This window comes from Delphinus delphis, chromosome 3 (genome assembly GCF_949987515.2).
Source record: "Delphinus delphis chromosome 3, mDelDel1.2, whole genome shotgun sequence".
In the NCBI taxonomy this organism is placed as follows: Eukaryota; Metazoa; Chordata; class Mammalia; order Artiodactyla; family Delphinidae; genus Delphinus; species Delphinus delphis.
Genome location: NC_082685.1, coordinates 108869939 through 108878500, shown reverse-complemented (window position 1 = coordinate 108878500; position 8562 = coordinate 108869939).

Below are 8562 nucleotides of genomic sequence, written 5' to 3'. Positions count from 1 at the left end.
GAGACGGGCAAACACATCCAATTACAAGTAGTAGGAAGTAAAAATATTTTAGTACAACGATAAAACTAATAATTGTAAGGCGACTTTCACACAAATGTAGAAACCCTCCAACCATCTAGATGCTACTATAGTCAACCCTTCAACCAATCCCTACAGACACCATTGGAAAAGAGGAACTAATATAATCAATTTTCTGGCAAGTAGAGGAAGAGAAGATTCATTTCTCTTGAAAGTGTGGAAATAAAGACTATACAAATGAGGACAAACAGAGACTATAGCAGAGGCTATTTATGGCTCGCTATAGCAAGGGAATCAGCCACCACCACCTACTTGAATCTGACAGAAACTCAAAGGCAGGCACAGGAAAGCTTTCTGGTGAAAAAATGGGTATGCTCGGGTGTGATCTGAGCCGGGTGGTAGGCATGGGGAAATTGGAGGCAGACTAACTAGAAGCGGGGTATCCTAGGTAAGTGGTTTGGGAAGCATATTTGGCTTTCTCTGGCTGGTCCTGAACTGGAAGCAGGGGCAAAAATGAGGGGAACTGTGCGTCCCTGACCAAAGCCCAATCTCTGGGCTGATTGCTTTAGAGACTGTGGTTTGGCTTCTTGAACTGGTTGCTGCAGAGGTTGTGGGTCAGAGTTCTGTTGTCATGTATGGTCTGGCCATTGTGTATTTGTACATTCAGTCTCTCAAAAGCAATCCAAAGTGTGAGGTCTCAAACACTGAAAATGTATTTAGTATAATTGGAAAGCCAAATTCGTCCCTCAGCACACAGACAGTTATCTCTCGAAACTTGTTATCCTCCTCCATCCATCCTGTGGTGTCTGTAACCTGAAGGGGCATATGACAGACGAGGTGGCTGCAGCTAATTCTGTAACTCTAAAAGTGTTCCACATAACAAGAAAGATACTGTTATCTAGAATAATAGGAGTGAGATCAAGTTCTGCATTTTGTGAGTAAATGAGTACTGTAGATGCCACTGTGAAAATACATCACAGCTATAATATAAGCAATTGTCTTCCCTCCTACTATATTGAGAAAAATAAAGTATAAAAAGAATACACTTGTGCTGGTGCTAATAGGCACCATACTAACTTTTGAGTGACAAATTAATGTCTTTGAATTATAGAAGAGGAAGCCACACCCAATATAATTCAGGACATTGTGCTAAACACCCTGAATGGGATGGGGTGGAGGGCCATTCTACCAGCTAATGCCTGTAAACAAAAGAGGGAACAGAACCTCGAGCAGTGACTGGCATTCTGGGGACGAGGGGTGGAGGGTTGAGAGGACTGGCATCATGGCCAAGCATGTTGACTCTACAGCCACACTGCTTGGGTACACGTCCCAGCTCTCCCACTATATGACGTTAAGTGATCGACTTAGTCTCTAAGTTCCTGAAGTTCCTTTGTATAAAATGAGAACAATGATAATGCCTCTCTCATAGGGTTGCTTGGAGGATAAAATTAATATTTGTAAAGTTCACTTAGAAGTGCTCAACATATTTTAAGTACTATGTAAGGGTTTGCATGTTAAATAATAAAAAATGAATCACTATTATAATATGATAATAATCTGTCTTTGACTATCCCTTAAAACCATCCTTTAGGGCAGGGGTCCCTAACCCCCAGGCCATGGACTGGTGTCAGTCTGTAAAAGGCCACTGGTATCGGACTGATACCGGTCCGTGGCCTGTCAGGGACTGGGCCGCACAGCAGGAGGTGAGTGGCAGGTGAGCCAGTGAAGCTTCATCTGCATCTACAGCCGCTCCCCATCACTCTCATTACCGCCTGAGCTCCGCCTCGTCTCAGATCAGCAGTGGCTTTAGATTCTCATAGGAGTGCGAACCCTACTGTGAACTGTGCATGCGAGGGATCTAGGTTGCATGCTCCTTATGAGAATCTAATGCCTGATGATCTGAGGTGGAGCTGAGGCAGTGATGCTGGCACTTGGGAGCGGCTGCAAATACAGATTATCATTAGCAGAGAGGTTTGACTGCACAGAGACCATAATCAATTGCTTGCAGACTCATATCAAAACCCTATCAGTGAGTGGCAAGTGACAATGAAGCTGCGTCTGGTGGCAGGCTTTATAGTGGCAAGTGAGTTGATGTACTTCAATTGTACAGCTGCATCTGGTGGCAGGCTTTAAGTCAGAATCTGACACTTATTTTTGTCCGCATGTGGCCCACCCATTATTTTATTTACCACTTCCGTCCACGCCTCTTTCCTGCACTGCACACTTGTCTCAGTCGCAGTTTTGGTAAGCCCGCAAGATAATCCTAGCCAAATTGAGTAAAAACCAAACGTCGCTGGAGAGCTTCTTTGAAAAGGGGGAAAGACACAATGATGAGACAGCAGAAGACTCTAAGACTGCCAGCAAAAAGAAAGCTGCATTTAAAAGAAAATAACAAGAGTCCTACTTAAATTATGGTTTCATTGCAACAGGTGATTCACTTTCTCCAAGCCTGCTCTGTATAATATGTGGCGACTGGCTATCCAACAAAGCTGTAAAACCTTCAAAACTGCTTCGCCACATGGAGACCAAGCACCCTGCCTTAAAGGACAAGGCTTTGGACTTTTTCAAAAGAAAGAAACGTGAACACGAAGAACAGAAGCAATTATCGAAGGCCCACTTCATCAAATGTGTCTGCACTGAAAGCATCATTCTTAGCAGTTAACGGCATTGCTAAAGCTAAGAAGCCCTTTACTGTTGGTGACGAGTTGATCCTGCCTGCTGCTGAAGACATCTGTCTTGAACTTTTAGGAGAGGCTGCATGCAGTTCAAAAGGTGGCATGTGTTCCTCTTTCGGCCAGCACCACAACTAGATGAGTTGATGAAATAGCAGAGGATACTGAGGCACAATTGTCAGAGAGGATTAATGAGTCACCGTGGTATGCAATCCAGGTTGACCAGTCTACCGATGTTGACAACAAGGCAACAGTGCTTGTTTCTGTGCAATATATTTTTCAGGAGGATGTGCATGAGGATATGTTATGTGCACTTTTGTTGCCAACCAACACCACAACTGCAGAACTATTGAAGTCTTTGAATGAGTACACATCAGGAAAACTGACTTGGTCATTTTGTGTTGGTATATGCATGGACGGAGCAGCTGCCATGACTGGACGGCTTTCTTATTTCACTACTTGGGTCAAAGAGGTCGCTTCTGAATGTGAGTCTATGCACTGTGTCATCCCTAGAGAAATGCCGGCTAGCCGAAAAATGTCACCTGAACTTAACAACGTTTGTAGGATGTGTTTAAAATTATCAACCACGTTAAAGTACATGCCCTTAACTCACATCTGTTCATGCTGCTCTGTGAGGAGATGGACGCAGAGCACACGTCTTCTCTTATACACAGAAGTGAGATGGCTTTCTAAAGGTGGATCACTAGCCAGAGTTTTTGAGTTATGAGAGCCACTCCAGAGATTACTTTTAGAAGAACAGTCACCACTGGCAGCACATTTTGGTGACACAGAATGGGTCACAAAACTTGCTTAGTTGTGTGACACATTCAACCTGCTCAATGAACTCAATCTGTCAGTTCAGGGGAGAAAGACAACTGTGTTCAAGTCGGTAGATAAAGTGGCTGCATTCAAAGCCAAACTGGAATTATGGGAGCGACAAGTGAACATTAGGATTTTTGACATGTTTCAAACAGAGATTTTGAAAGGGACTGAGCGAGGGCCTTCCTTCTCCCAGATGGTGCATGATCACTTATCTCAGCTTTCAAAAGAGATTGAGCATTACTTCCCAACCACAAAAGACCCCCAAACTGGGAAGGAATGGATCTGCGACCCATTTGTGAATAAGCCAGGTGAATTGACTTTGTCGGAGCTAGAAGAGGATCAACTGCTTGAGATCACAAGTGACGGGGGCCTTAAAAGTATGCTTGAGACAATGTCAAATCTCCATACATTCTGGATTAAAGTCAAGGAGGAATATCCTGAGATTGCCACAGAGGCACTGAAAAGCCTGCTTCCATTTCCAACATCCAATCTTTGTGAAGCAGGGTTTTCTGCAGTGACAGCGACCAAAACGAGATCACAGAGGAGACTGGACATAAGCAACACACTTTGGGTCACTGTCTCCCCATCACCCCCAGACGGGACCATGTAGTTGCAGGAAAACAAGCTCAGGGCTCCCACTGATTCTGCATTATGGTGAGTTGTATAATTATTTCATTATATATTACAGTGTAATAATAATAGAAATAAAGTGCACAATAAATGTAATGCACTTGAATCATCCCGAAACCATTCCCCTCCCTCCCCGGTCTGCGGAAAAATTGTCTTCCACGAAACTGGTCCCTGGTGCCAAAAAGGTTGGGGACCACTGCTTTATTGTATTACCTGGAATGTACTCATGTGTGACTTTACTCTTTCAGAGCAAGATATTCATGACTAAATGCAGTCATTTAAACAAAGTCTGCAATGGATTCCTCAATACTCAGTCTGGCACCTCAGGTTTTGTTAAAACCTTCCATATTCATCAAATATCCTTCCCTGACAGCTCTTCAATTTTCAGAGCATGGAATAGCACTTAAATTGGATACAGGAATATTCTTTCTCCTCAAACATTGCCGGATATTTGAATGATGTGATCCTCTTTGCAGAAGTTGTGATTTCTTTTGCTACAGGAAAGAAGCACATTGGCGATGTTACAGTGAAAATAAGAGATCTTTTATGTAACAAATGGGTCAATTGAAAGAGATAAAAAGACTTAAATATTAGTTAAATTCTAATTGAATGCCATATCTTTCAGCCAAAGTAGTCACAGCATGCAAAGAGTTCCTGTTTACTAAGGTCTCGTTCAATCAATATTCATTGAGCAATGATGTGAACAAAGCATGGTTTTGTGTCACAAGACTTAAAATTTGCAATATTCCTTGTATCTGGGGCAGAATGCAGCTAGATTAGGCTTTGATGGCTAGGCAACCATTCTGGCTATCTTCCTTGTGTCCTTCTCTTTGACTTCTGTGCTGCCACAGTATGTCTGCTTATGTGGAAATGGCTATGCCCACTTTCTGGAGAGTTTTTATTATAAATGGGTGTTGAATTTTGTCAAAAGCTTTTTCTGCATTTACTGAGATGATCATATGGTTTTTATTCCTTAGTTTGTTAATGTGGTGTGTCACAGTGATTGATTTGTGTATATTGAAGAATCCTTGCATCCCTGCGATAAATCCCACTTGATCATGGTGTTTGATCCTTTTAATGTGTTGTTGGATTCTGTTTGCTAGTATTTTTTTTGAGGATTTTTGCGTCTATATTCACCAGTGATATTGGTCTGTAATTTTCTTTTTTTGTAGTATCTTTGTCTGGTTTTGGTATCAGGGTGATGGTGGCCTCATAGAAAGAGTGTGGGAGTGTTCCTTCCTCTGCAATTTTTTGGAAGAGTTTAAGAAGGATGATTGTTAGCTCTTCTCTAAATGTTTGATAGAATTCACCTGTGAAGCCATCTGGTCCTGCGCTCTTGTTTGTTGGAAGATTTTAAATCACAGTTTCAATTTCATCAGTTGTGATTGGTCTGTTCATATTTTCTATTTCTTCCTGGTTCAGTCTTGGAAGGTTATACCTTTCTAAGAATTTGTCCATTTCTTCCAGGTTGTCCATTTTATTGGCATAGAGTTGCTGGTAGTAGTCTCTTAGGATGCTTTGTATTTCTGCGGTGTCTGTTGTAACTTCCCCTTTTGCATTTCTAATTTTATTGATTTGAGTCTTCTTCCTCTTTTTCTTGATGAGTCTGGCTAGTGATGTATCAAATTTGTTTATCTTGTCAAAGAACCAGCTTTTAGTTTTATTGATCTTTGCTATTGTTTTCTTTGTTTCTATTTCATTTATTTCTGCTCTGATCTTTATGATTTCTTTCCTTGTACTAACTTTGGGTTTTGTTTGTTCTTCTTTCTCTAGTTCCTTTAGGTGTAAGGTTAGATTGTTTATTGGAGATTTTTCTTGTTTCTTGAGGTAGGCTTGTATAGCTATAAACTTCCCTCTTAGAACTGCTTTTGCTGCATCCCATAGGTTTTGGATCATCGTGTTTTCATTGTCATTTGTCTCTAGGCATTTTTTGATTTCCTCTTTGATTTCTTCAGTGATCTCTTGGTTATTTAGCAACGTATTGTTTAGCCTCCATGTGTTTGTGTTTTTAGGTTTTTTTCCCTGTAATTGATTTCTAACCTCATAGCGTTGTGGTCAGAAAAGATGCTTGATATGATTTCAATTTTCTTAAATTTACTGAGGCTTGATTTGTGATCCAAGATGTGATCTATCCAGGAGAATCTTCCATGTGCACTTGAGAAGAAAGTGTAATCTGCTATTTTTGGATGGAATGTCCTATAAATATCAATTAAATCACTCTGGTCTATTGTGTCATTTAAAGCTTGTGTTTCCTTATTAATTTTCTGTCTGGATGCTCTGTCCATTGGTGTAAGTGAGGTGTTAAAGTCCCCCACTATTACTGTGTTACTGTTGATTTCCTCTTTTATAGCTGTTAGTAGTTGCCTTATGTATTGAGGTGCTCCTATGTTGGGTGCATATATATTTATAATTGTTATATCTTCTTCTTGGATTGATCCCTTGATCACTGTGTAGTGTCCTTCCTTGTCTCTTGTAACATTCTTTATTTTAAAGTCTATTTTATCTGATATGAGTATTGCTACTCCAGCTTTCTTTTGATTTCCATTTGCATGGAATATCTTTTTCCATCCCCTCACTTTCAGACTGTATGTGTCCCTAGGTCTGAAGTGGGTCTCTTGTAGACAGCCTATAGATGGGTCTTGTTTTTGTATCCATTCAGTGAGCCTGTGTCTTTTGGTTGGAGCATTTAATCCATTCAAATTGAAGGTAATTATCGATATGTATGTTCCTATTACCATTTTCTTAATTGTTATGGGTTTGTTTTTTTAGGTCCTTTTCTTCTCTTGTGTTTCCCACTTAGAGAAGTTCCTTTAGCATTTGTTGTGAAGCTGGTTTGGTGGTGCTGAATTTTCTTAGCTTTTGCTTGTCTGTAAAACTTTTGATTTCTCCGTCGAATCTGAATGAGCTCCTTGCCGGGTAGAGTAATCTTGGTTGTAGGTTCTTCCCTTTCATCACTTTAAATATATCGTGCCACTCCCTTCTGGCTTGTAGTGTTTCTGCTGAGAAATCGGTGTTAACCTTATCGGAGTTCCTTCTATGTTATTTGTCTTTTCCCTTGCTGCTTTCAATAATTTTTCTTTGTCTTTAATTTTTGTCAATTTGATTACTATGTGTCTCGGCGTGTTTCTCCATGGGTTCATGCTTCCTGGGACTCTCTGTACTTCCTGGACTTGGGTGGCTATTTCCTTTCCCATGTTATGGAAGTTTTCGACTGTAATCCCTTCAAATATTTTCTCGGGTCCTTTCTCTCTGTCTTCTCCTTCTGGGACCTCTATAACGCGAATGTTGGTGCGTTTAATGTTTTCTCAGAGGTCTCTTAGGCTGTCTTCATTTCTTTTCATTCTTTTTTCTTTACTCTGTTCTGTGGCAGTGAATTCCACCATTCTGTCTTCCAGGTCACTTATCCGTTCTTCTGCCTCAGTTATTCTGCTATTGATTCCTTCTAGTGTATTTTTCATTTCAGTTATTGTATTGTTCATCTCTGTTTGTTTGTATTTTAATTCTTCTAGGTGTTTGTTCTTTAATTCTTCTAGGTCTTTGTTAAACATTTGTTGCATCTTCTCGATCTTTGCCTCCATTCTTTTTCTGAGGTCCTGGATCATCTCTACTATCATTATTCTGAATTCTTTTTCTGGAAGGTTGCCTAGCTCCACTTCATTTAGTTGTTTTTCTGCAGTTTTATCTTGTTCCTTCATCTGGTACATAGCCCTCTGCCTTTTCATCTTCTCCATCTTTCTGTGAGTGTGGTTTTTGTTCCACAGGCTGCAGGATTGTAGTTCTTGCTTCTGCTGTCTGCCCTCTGGTGCATGAGGCTATCTAAGAGGCTTGTGCAGGTTTCCTGATGGGAGGTTCTGGTGGTGGGTAGAGCTGACTGTTTCTCTGGTGGGCAGAGCTCAGTAAAACTTTAATCCACTTGACTGCTGATGGGTGGGGCTGGGTTCCCTTCCTGTTGGTTGTTTGGCCTGAGGCAACCCAACGCTGGAGCGTACCTGGGCTTATTGGTGGGGCTAATGGCAGACTTTGGAAGGGCTCACACCAAGGAGTACTTCCCAGAACTTCTGCTGCCAGTATCCTTGTTCCCACGGTGAGCCTCAGCCACACCCCGCCTCTGCAGGAGATCCTCCAACACTAGCAGGTAGGTCTGGTTCAGTCTCTCCTGGGGTCACTGCTCCTTCCCCTGGGTCCCCGTGCGCACACTACTTTGTGTGTGCCCTCCAAGAGTGGAGTCCCTGTTTCCTCCAGTACTGTCGAAGTCCTGCAATCAAATCCTACTAGGCTTCAAAGTCTGATTCTCTAGGAATTCCTCCTCCCATTGCTGGACCCCCAGGTTGGGGAACCTGATGTGGGGCTCAGAACCTTCACTCCAGTGGGTAGATTTCTGTGGTATAAGTGTTCTCCAGTCTGTGAGTCACCCACCCAG